This window comes from Typha latifolia, chromosome 14 (assembly GCF_019914945.1).
Source record: "Typha latifolia isolate L0001 chromosome 14, TyphaL0001v2, whole genome shotgun sequence".
NCBI lineage: Eukaryota > Viridiplantae > Streptophyta > Magnoliopsida > Poales > Typhaceae > Typha > Typha latifolia.
The window spans coordinates 6,550,227-6,562,848 of record NC_133099.1 but is presented as its reverse complement, the minus strand read 5'-3'; positions in this window follow the sequence as shown (position 1 = coordinate 6,562,848).

Below are 12,622 nucleotides of genomic sequence, written 5' to 3'. Positions count from 1 at the left end.
TTAGTGGATGTTCTGTAATTATATGATACTTGCAATGATCAATGTAATATAATTATAAGTACCTCAATGAAGTACCTTCCAAGACTGCGTCTTGTTGATTCAAATATCATTGCCCTTTTTCTCTGATGACTTGAGGAGAAAGCATATATGAAATAGACCTCGAAAAAGCCTAAATTATTACTAAATTTGTTCTTTTCTTCAAAATCTGATCTTAACCTCCTTTTTCCTGCCTATATGTGCATTTAGCGGGGCAGCACCTTCCTTTCCTAAAGTTTCTACTAGCTACACTAGCTAAGATTTCCTAGATTTATATTCCATATGATCAAATAACATTTCTAGATTACTTTTGCTAACTAGTTGTGTGAATGTTTTTTGATTGGTCTGATTGCTATGAATTTTATGTTTGCAATTCTTTTCCTTCAAAATATGGCTAAAGATTTATAATAATTATATATATTTGGGTTGGCAATATTATATAATTATAAGATGGTACAGTTAACTACGAGTGTGGGATAAATAAATTTGTTGAAGTTAATAGAAATTATAGTTATGATGGATTGATAAATTTTTTTAAGAAACTAACAAAATAAGTAGAGAGCATTGGAGTATAAAATTACTATATAGTAGAGCTTTTTAAGGATAAAAACTGAGCTCATTAGAGTTGATGATGATAACAATGTGTATGCTTAGTATTATAGGCCAACACCAATGTTTGTTTGGAAGTGGTATATTAAGAACACACCAATTGATATTCAAGAAACCAATCGTATTTAATTAGGTAGTAAAATGTTCATACATATTTTTACACAACCCAATGATTCACTAATTAAAGCACCATTGGACAATGCTAATAATCTTTTCCAGCATAATGTCACATGTGTAACAATCCTGGCAATAAAAAAAAATGAAGGCACAATTGTATCTCCACGTATGCCCCCCCACCCACCACCACTTCCTCCTCCCCGCCCACCACCCCCTCTGTCTTTTACCTTCTCTACTCACTACCACCTTCCTCTCTTCCACCCATCACCAACTTAGCCTCCTCCCCCGTATTCAACTCCGCCCACCATCAACTTCGGAACTTATTCAAACAGGCCCTAACAAGGAATCCAATAATATGCTAGAAGCATCTAAAGGTTCTAGGAAAAGTTAACAAATGAAATTGACATTCGAAGTGTTTATAGGAATGCCAAATCAAACCCTTCTATTTACATGTTTGATAGTAAGAAAAAGAAAAATTATCTTACTAACAGAACTAAAATTAAATTCTTAATTCAAAAGATATGGGAGTGTGTATCGGATAATCACTCAATTTATAGTGAGGAAAATATTATAGAATCATGCCTGTCGTGAAATACAGGAATATATAAGTTTGGCTATTGCTTCGACTAAGTCAAGTTTTTGGTTTTGGACTTAGATTAAGATTGGAAAAATTCACGGATCATATTTGAAGTGGGTTACCATGCTTGCAATCAAGTCAAAAGATGAACATAGATTTTTAAAAGAAAAAGAACATGTTAGATAAAAGGAGAGTTCATAATTCAATAAGAGGGGGAAACACTTATTAAATTGGAAGGACCAAGTATCCTTGATCAGACCACTTCGGCCATAAACCTGTACGTTCTAAAATTCAACCCCATTATAATAAAAAAAACAATGAATTTGCAAATATTGGGATGGTGTATCATAAGAAGTATGCTGTACTAAAAGATTGTGCATACTATGAGAAACTAAGATTGCACAATTTGGGGTTAATTAAAATGAAGTCATAGTCTAGGTGGTTAATCCAATGTGTCTCTTAAGCCTTTTGGGGTTAAATAAGGATTGTCATGGTAAGTATTTTCAAAAATAATTTAAAAATAAAATATGCATAAATGAGGCTATTTTATTAAAAAAATAGTGTTGCAAAAAAACTATTAGAAATTTGTTAGAACGAGATTGATTCATTCAAACAAAATTTTCTAGAGAATAAATTATATCTAACGCTCGAAACCCATTTCAGACGACTTTTAGAAAACAATTATTTTTGGTTTAACAAATGGCTCTATTTGGTCCAAGAGGTATCATTTTAAATGGGGTCTCTCCTAGTACGAAGATCTCTCTCTCTCTCTCTCTACCATACTCCATCTTCTTTCTCCACTACCACCACCGCCATCATCCCTCCTACAATCGAGATCCACCACCTTCTATCATCTCCATTAATTGTTATTCACCCTAATCGAAGCCTAGATCCCCTTGTTGTGGATCAACTCTAACCAGTCCGTAATAATTTGGTATCAGAGTCATCGTTATTCTCGGACCAAATGACAACCACACGAGGGATAATAGCAAGAGTAATTAGGGAGACTTCCACGGTCAAAGATCCATCATAGGCGATGACCACTCGACTACCCAACAGCACAAGTCCATCATTAGAACCGCCGACCCCACCACCCCCAATAGCTTAGCTGGAGATGTTCCAATCCTTGTAACCAGTACAAACATAATAGGTTCAGGAATAATCAGAGTGCAAAATCTGAATATCAGCCCAAATTCTTTCTAGGGTGGAACTTTCGAGGAGATCTGCGGGAGATCTAACTGTCCAATATATCTGTAACTTGGACAGATTGTTCCTCTCGAAATAAGGGATCCAACGCAATCAAGATCATGTCGATCAGATATGTAGATCAAAAGTTATGGAAAAAAAATACTGACCGTGGGTTAGATGGTGGCGTGAGGAACGTGGGTAATGGAATAGGAAAATAATGATTGGGTTTTATGGAATATGGTGGCTATGTAGTGGGTAGAGCATTAAGCTAGATGAAGGGGCAAAGAGTGGACCGATCCTTGAGAGGTAAGGGGGCACGGTTAGATTGAGGGAGGAAGAAGATGACGTCCAAGATTGGATGCTGTTGGAGGAAAGAGACAGTTGGAAATGAAACTTCAATATTTCATCAATAATCCTCAATTAAGTTGCTTTCCACATATTTAGAGGCTAACCTGTAACAACCCAGAAAAATAAATAAATAAATAATAAATAATGTAATAACCTAGAAAAATAAATAAATACAATAATAATAATGATAATAATAATAATAATAATAATAATAATAATAATAATAATAATAATAATAATTTATAAAATAAATAAATAAATAAACAAATAAGAGACAAAAAGAAAGAAAGAAAAAATTAAATTAAATAAATTAATTAATTAAAGATAAAAAATAAAAATAAAAATTTAAAAGTTTTTGGGCACAACGTGGCCGGCCTCGTGCCCAAGCAAGCTACTCATGCAGCTTGCATAGTGAGGCGCCACGGCCAACTGGCGCGGTGGGCCCCCCGCCGTCGCCGGAGCCTCCCTCCCCACTGCCTCTCTCTCTCTCTATATTTTTCTTCTCCCCACTCTCTCTCTTTAGGTCTTTCTCTCTCTCCTCCTGCCCTCAAACTCTCTCTCTCTCTCAAACTTTCTCTCTCTTTTTCCTCGTGCTGCTGCCGGCCTGCCACCACCGGGGTAAGTTTCTCACTTTCCCTCTCCCTCCCTCTCTCTCTCTCTCTCTCTCTCTCTCTCTCTCTCTCTCTAGCTCTCTTTCTCTTGCCCTTGGGCTCGGGCTCATCGGCGCCGAGCCGCCGGCGAGAGGCCGGCCGCTGGATGGCCACTAGCGGCCGGTGCCCTCCCCGCCGGCCCGGGTCCGCAACCCCCTCCTTCACCTTCTCTCTTTCTTCTCTTCCTCTTCTATTCTTCTTCTTCTTCTTTCTTCTTCCCATCTCTTTTCTTCTCCCTCAGCTCTCCTCCTCCTCTTTTTGCATAGTTCGAGCCCAGCACTGTTGTAGAGCATTGGTGGCATTATAAATTTATTTGTTTTATTTGTTTTATTTTATCTATTTAGTTAGGTATTGCTCTCTTAATTTATGTAGATAACTTATTTAGACATTAATTATTTTAATAATAATGTATATTCTTCAACATGATGATTATTAATTATAATTAGTGTAATTAATGATTAACTAGGTTATAAACTATTATGCATAAATATAGGTAATACTTATATTTATTTAATTATGTATTTATATTTCTATTAGACCAATAGATAGTGTTTGTAAGTTATAATTATTAGATTTATATACTGATATTCAAAATATATGCATTTTAAGTAATCTTAACAATTTATTATATACTATCGTGTGTAGAATAAGATACTAGTCTTATTAATTAATTAATTATTTTGCATAATTAAGTAAATACTATATAACTTCTGATTAATCAAGATAGAGTAAGAATTATAAAATTTATTATAAAATAGATCTTGTCTATACGTATATCTTATTTATAATTATTCAACTTTTATTTTATAATTACATATCTAGAATATTTTAAATAAAAGAAACAAACTTTTCTCCTTATGTTATAACTAGCATTTTAGGATAATAATATAATTATAGCGTTTAAATCGTATCTTTAATATAAATCTAATTATGTAATCAAAAATAAAAAGAAGTGATTTTAAACCTAATAAACCTGTATATTTTACTTGAATTAATTCTAATTAGATAAACGACTAACTTCATGCTACTTAAATATTTTCAGACCCCGAACCCCCTTATGTGAGATCCAGTGGACCCTGACGTTGAGTTGATGTCTGACTAGCAGACGTGAGAGTTGCGTGGTTCGTGTCTTTTGATCAAGTGTGAATAGTCTTATCCCCTGGATCCCTTTCTCAAATTATGTTATATTATATCTTATGTACATGCATGTTTTGGCCTCCAGCATGATTATATGACTTTATCTAGAGATGACTATAGCCGAGCATTTTCTTTATCATGCATATAATTAGGCTGATCTTGGATATGAGTATGATGATAATAAATAGAGATGATGAGAGATGATTATATTGTTGTAAGATTATGTCTCGTTGATTTGTAGCATATGTATGCATGTGTTGATTACATGATCGGAGACTATATTGCATCATTTTCTCTTGATTCCTATTCCACCTAAATTCCTGTTTTGCATTGATTTGTTATCGTACTGGATATTTGCATATGATCTGTTATTTAGAAAGAAAGCATGAAATGTGATTGATAGGGTAGTTGATAGAAAGCATGAGGATACCTAAGTAGGCGCGAGGGTTAGGACGCGCTTAGTGGATGATTGATCGCTCGACATAGTTGCGATCCTATTGGCCTTATGTCCGAGGTCGTTAGTCTGTGTGCGCAGCAGACGTTCGGACACATGCCGTTCGCCAGGGCATATGTGGCGAGTTATCCTCACGAGGTTTCTATCAGCTAGAAAGGGTGCCCAGTCTGGATGGATGTTGACTGTGCACAGTGGTCTAGTATGATGATATTATACCGGGATGTCGGTGATGATCGTAATATTGAGAAATGCATATGATTTTCATTATCATCTGATTACCTAATTATTGAGTGGTCAATATACATCATATATAGTTGCATTTGACATCATAGCATGATCATGATCGGCATGCATCATATGTGTTATATTTGAGAGAGAGTTATGATGATGGTATAACATAAAGATTTATTTATACATTGTCAAAGATTATATATTTTATCAGTCATGGCATGACACATTATCTATTTCTTATTTATGTATTATTAAGGAATATTCATATACTCATTCATGACATGATGCTCTTTCTGATTTATATTATCCAGTACATAATTTACTCTCTGTTTGGCATCATTGATTCGGGGTAAGGTCTATTCACTGAGCCTTTTGCTCATGACTCTCTTTATTTCTTTTCTAACCCCCTCAGATATGTGGTACGTGAGAGCGACTTTGGATATCTTAAGGAGATATTATAAAGCGAGGATGAGGTGAGCTATAGATGTGAGATGGTATAGAAGATAGTTTAACCAGATTTTGAGTTATGCCATTATTTGATATTTATACTCTGTTATATTAGATGATGATTTGTATAGTCCATATCAGATTATAGTGCACTCGTGTAGTAGTTGTTTAATTGTATCTTCATGGTTTGTTGTGGCTGTATGGGTCCCGCCCAGATTAGGTGGTGGTCTAGTGTATATTATTGTGGACGAGGATATTCAGATAGTAACAGGTTGATAATATGATATATTTGGTATTGAATTATGTGAGTGTGAATGTGATTGCAGGTATTATTTAATAATGTCATGATTGTATATGCACATAAGTATATCTATGCGTGACGGGCCCTGCCCGTCCTGTCGCGTGAGTCGTGCGTGCCGTGTGGGCACATGGACGTGCACGTGCCTATGCCGGGCGGGGGCGTTACATAATAACCTATCAACAAAATAATTAAAAGATAACCCTAAGATAATTAAAAGATATCCCTAAGATAATGCAGTTCGTCGATTGCGTTTGAACGTAGCCGAACCCGTTGCGAATGTGTGCAGGCGTTCGAACGCTGTTGAATGCATTCTAACGCACTAAACACACTCTCTATTTTTGTGAACGTATGCAGGCAGTCGCGTTTGAACGCAGGAAGTCACGTTCAAATGTGACTGCCAGAAATCCTCCAAAAATCCTATTCTTTACAAAACAAAAGTTATTTCTAAAACAAAAGAAAAAATAAAAGTCATAACTAGCTGAATCGTAACAGCCCACCACACTTCCTCCACCTTGCCCTCAAGGTGTGAAGTTAGGAAATTGATCGATGATCTCGGACTCAAGCTCCCATGATGCCTCATCGAATGGTTTGCCTAACCATTCAACTAAGATCTCCGTCTCTAGCCTCAAACCATGTCGCCTCCGTCGTCGTGCTAGTACCCGTATTGGCTCCACCTATTGCAAATCCTCCTCGGGTTCCAATAGAACCGACCCCGCAACTTGATCTTGCCCAATTCTCGCTTTTAGCAATGAAACATGGAACACTCGGTGTATGCTAGACTCCTCTGGTAGCTCAAGTTTGTAAGCAACTGGTCCAATACGCTCACAAACTCAAAATGAACCAAAAAACTTGAATGACAATTTCTAGTTCTGAATTGAATGCAAGGTGATTTGACAATAAGGCTGAGCTCATACTAATACCATGTCGCTCACACTAAACTCTTTCTCGCGATGATGCTGATCATACATTTGTTTCATCCGATTTTGGGCTGCTCTGATATGCATATGCAACCTCCTAAGAATAGCATCACGATCCATCAATACCATATCAACCTCAGTCGACGAAGCCACCAAATCATGCCCCCGTAACGTCGGTATCGCCCCGTCCATATACTACCTCGAATGGGGTCATGCCGGTGCTGCTGTGATGAGAAGTGTTATATGACCACTCAACCCATGGAAAATACTCCAACCAGCGTTTAGGACGATCACTGACGAAATACCGAAGGTATTGCTCAATTCCCCTATTAACCACCTCTGTTTGCCCATTGGTTTGCAGGTGGTAGGCTGAACTCAAGTTCAGTTTGGTGCCCTACAACTTGAAGTATTCAGTCCAAAACTCGCTAATGAATATACGATCATGATCCAAAATAATTGAGCACGATATGAAAGATGACCAGCTCTATAACTTTTGGTGCCATATCTTCCAAAACCAACTTGTGTACCATCTAGTTCGCGACCGCTACTACATCTGCATTTAAAATATTTACTATATTTCATACGTTTCAGATATAGCACGTCCCTTCTTATTTTTACTATATGAGATCCGCACTTTGACTCCTGAACTTCTATAACGAGTAGATACTTCCGCAGGAGCATAATCGATTTTCTGGTTTAATACGTTACGAGATGTTTTTCCATACTTTCCGCATTTAGTTCTAGCTATTTCTGCACGTCCTAATCGACCTGAACAACAAATACGTATGCCCTCCACCCCTTTTGGCATTATTAATGGAATATCCTTCACTATTTTAGGCATCCCATGAAGTTTGGCAACATTGTGGATGAAACATTCGGCTACCGATTTGGCGGAAAAAGGATGTGCCAAGGCTAAAAAATGGGCGTATTTACTCAACCTGTCCATCACCACAAAGATAATCGAATACTCATGTGCCAATGGCAACCCCTCTATGAAATCCATAGAGATATCCTCCCAAACACGATCCGATACCGGCAAGGGTTGTAGAAGTCCAAAGGGCTTCCAGGTCTTTGTCTTTGCTCTTTGACACGTCTCGCATGCCCTCACATGTGCCTTGACATCCTTCTTCATTCTAGCCCATGTACAACTATAAGATAGCCTCTTGTAAGTCCGTAAAACACCTTCATGACCTGCTTCAGGGGTGTTGTGGAAGTGTTCTAGCAGTTGGATCGCAACGATGTATTCGTGAACACTCGGATACACCCATGGTCAAGCAATGAACCGTCTCTGTCCTCCATCTCAGGATGATGCTCCAAATCGGCTCGAATCTCCTTCAATAACTCTCTTATGCACGGGTCAGCGGCACTTGTGCTCCTCAACTCCTCGAGGAAGGAAAAAGAAGGCATGGAGAAAGCCACCAATTCAGCTCCAATAGGCTGGCGTGAAAGAGCATCCGCTACTTGATTCTCCATTCCCTTTTTGTATTGTATCTCATAGTCAGCGGCACTTGTGCTCCTCAACTCCTCGAGGAAGGAAAAAGAAGGCATGGAAAAAAGCCACCAATTCAGCTCCAATAGGCTGGCGTGAAAGAGCATCCTCTACTTGATTCTCCATTCCCTTTTTGTATTGTATCTCATAGTCATACCCCAAAAGTTTTGTCACCCACCACTGCTATGCCGGTGTGTGTATCTGCTGACTCATAAAGTACGGCAAACTCCTCTGATCAGTGCGGATGATGAAGTGACGTCCTACCAAATACGGCCTCCGCTTTGACACGGCTTGAATAATCGCCAATATCTCTTTCTCATAAGTTGAGAGTTATTGTGATCTACCGGACAAAGTTTTTCTCAAGAATGCTATAGGTCTGCCCCCTTCCATTAGGACAGCACCTATTCTCACTCCAGATGCGTCACATTTAACAACAAACTCTGTTTGGAAATCTGGCAATGCCGAAACTAGGGCTAAAACCATAGCGATTTTAATTTCTCAAAGGCCACCATCGCCTTGTCGCTCCACACAAAGGAATCCTTCCTCAAAAGGGCGATGAGTGGTGCTGCAATTTTATCATACCCAGTAACAAATCTACGGTAGTAACTTGTTAACCTAAGGAACCCATGCAGCTTGCGGACATTCCTCGGAATTGGCCAATTGGTCATACTCTTCACCTTGCTTGGATCGGCGACTACACCTTCTGCTAAAATAATAATTATTAACCCTAATTCTAGTGGATTCTCGCCGATCGCATTTGAACGCACCTGACCATGTGAATGCACAAAAGACGTTCTTTGTGCATGCGAACTGATGCAGGTGTTCACACGCGAGCGTTCGAACACGCCCAACCATATTCGAATGCACATTTCGCGTTCTCTGTTCTTGCGAACTAATGCAGGCATTCGCAAAGGCGTTTGAATGTGCCCTCTTCCGCGTTCGAACGCGACCTACAGAAAATTTATATTAATGAAAATAGATAACAAATGCAATAAGAAAATACTCTAATAACGTGCATCAACCCACCACGCTTCCCCCACCTTGCCGTCAAGGTGTAAAGTCGGGGAAACACTCCAAGATGTCCGTCTCCAACTCCCATGTCGCCTCATCAGATGGTTTGCCAAGCCACTCGACTACGACCTCCATCTCTAATCTGGTAACATGACGTCATCGGCGCCTAGCAAGTACAGAACTGGCTCCACGATCTCTATCTCCTCCAATGGCTCCGGTAGAACAGATCCAACAACCTGATGATCTCCAATTTGCTCCCTCAGCAATGAAACATGGAAGACATGATGCACTCTTGACCCCTCAGGTAGCTCCAAACGATATGCAATCGGATTGATATGCTCTAACACCCGAAATGGACTAAAGTAGCGATGTGCTAACTTCTAGTTTCACATCGGACGTGAGGTTACCTGTCGATACGGTTGCACCCTCACGAACACCCAACTCTTGATGTTGAACTCTTGCTCCCGATAGCTATGATCATAAACTTCATGCAGTTTTGAGCAAGTTTAAGATGGACATGTAACCTCCTAAATGTAGTGTTTCTATCCATCAAAGCTAAGTCCACCTCTGTCTGATCTACAAATGCCACTGGGTCATAGGCGCGTAATGTCGGAGTCGTGCGCCCATACATCACCTCGAATAGAGTCATGCTAATACTGCCATGGTAGGCGGTGTTGTAAGACCACTCCGCCCACGGTAAGAACTCCAACCATCGTCTCAGTATATTGAGATTGAGTTTTGCCTTGCCTCCTTCGTCTTCTTCGCTCCCGTTCTCTCAATCCTCGGCGACACCACTTCTAACCTCCCTCGTCCAGCACAACTCCGATTCGCCTGAAACTTGATTTGTTGGAAAGCTCTTTTCTAGGACTACAACATATCAAAATTTCACATCGATCCAACGGCGGCATATTTCGGGATCTTATTTCAAAGTTTCATACCAGATCTAGTCCAGATCAAGAATTGGAAGAGATCGACCCTTCACCAAAAAGGTGAGATCGTATCAAGCTGGTATCAGAGCTCCATAGTCAAAGGCGTGATCGTACCAAGCTTTGTATCAGAGCCACGGTTCCTCAGACAAGCGCTTTCAATGACGACCACCAGATCCATGGCTGCACGGCGTGATGATGAAGAAGAGATTCTCCCAATAGAGGAGGGAGAAACGGTTGCGGGGACTTCCACACGCGGAACTGCCCGATCTAATCGGAATGCGGAAGAGCCTAGCATTCAAGCCGTGTTGGGGTCTCTTTCCGAGCAGATGGCCATCAATAATCAAATGATGATGGAGATGATGTGGGAACTACGGGCGACAAGGGAAGCAATGGCGAACGAGAAAGCACCATCGACCCCACGACGCGAGTCCACCCCCTTGAACCCACCGCCACCGGTTCAGCCTTTGCAACCACAAGAGCCTCTGCTACCACCACCCTATGGGTAGAGGCAAGTAAGGATGGTTACACCAGGTCCAGTTGCAGGTGAACCCATCCGACGAATGAACCATCATGGAGACCACCTTGGAGATCAAGATCCATGGGTGGGCCAATACAATCCGGAACCACAGCGAGTTAATCTAAACCGAAGGAGGGATCATCAACCCTTCATGGTGCATCCTTCCCTGGTTAGACAAGGAGTTGGACATGATCCGGAACGAGACAACGGCATTCGTGGACAAGTCGTGCGTCTCGAATTCCCCAAGTTCAAAGGTGGCGATCCAATCGATTGGTTGTATAGGGCGGAGCAATTCTTTGCATACCAAGGTACGGCAAAAGAATACAAGGTGACGCTTGCGAGCTTCCACCTTGAGGATGCGGCGCTTCATTGGTTTTGAGCAGCCAATGCCATTGAGGCTATCTATCGAAACTTGGGCTGAATTTTGCACCGATATCACATGGCGATTTGGAGCATCGGGATATGAAGACTTTGATGCTCTCCTCTCAAAGACGGTGCAAAAGACCACGGTTGGGTCATACCAAGAAGAATTTGAGAGGATTAGTAACCGATGTCATCCACCATGGACGGATCAGCAACTTCGCAGCACCTTCATCTCCGGGCTGCGGGGTGACATACAAGCTGATGTGAGGGCTTTAAGGCCTAGAACCTTAAAGGAAGCCTTCGAAGATGCGGTGCTTATGGAAGAAAAACATAGGGCCATGAAGATACACTTGAAACAGAGTTGGATGAGCCAAGGAAGCCGCAATCAAGCTCAACCAAACATAGCGGCGAAAAATACTATCGGAGTACCAAGGGTTGCTGCTACAGTGGTACCTCCTCGAGCACCCTTGAAGCCATCCCAAGATGTGAAGTATGCACCTAGAGATCCGGGACGAGCACTCACACCAGCCCAAGTAGAAGAAAGAAGAGCCAAGGGCCTATGCTTCCATTGTGATGAGAAGTTTGTACCCAGGCATCGTTGCGCTAAACCGATGGGATCGGTGATGCTAATCGATGGATTGGAGGAAGCAGAGGACTAGTTTGCAGCTGAAGGTGCAGATGTGGCTGGACATCAAGGAGAAGAAGCTAAGGAGCAACACGTGGAGGACATGATAGCCGAAATCTCCCTCCACGCCTATTCGGAGATAGCTGCGCCAAAGACCTTGTGGGTGAACGGTGTAGTCAAGAAAACCACAGTGAGAATCTTGATTGACACCGGTTCCACCCACAACTTCATTGACAAGAGGCTCGTTAGGAAGATTGGGCTTGAGTCGGAACCCACGGAAGGTTTCGATGTGACTATCGGAGATGGCACCACATTGCGAGCAGATTTTATTTGTGGAGGTGTGGAATTGAAGGTACAAGGCCAAATTTTCACATTGGATCTTTATCCATTGGCCTTGCGAAGTGCCGACATTGTTTTGGGGACTCAATGGCTTCAAAGCTTAGGACCCGTAACATTTGATTTCTCAAACCTCACACTGACATTTCGAAGGAACGGACGAAGGGTGTTGCTGGATGGAAATCAACCGCAGCAGGGGCCAACATTGCAACCACTTGTGGGCTTTCCTTGTGTAGGGGACCAAGCTCTACTATTGCAAATGGCTGTCGCTAAACCTAACTCGAGTCATTGGGAGGACCAAATCCGGATCCACCAACTGCATCTAACTCGACCTCCCGAG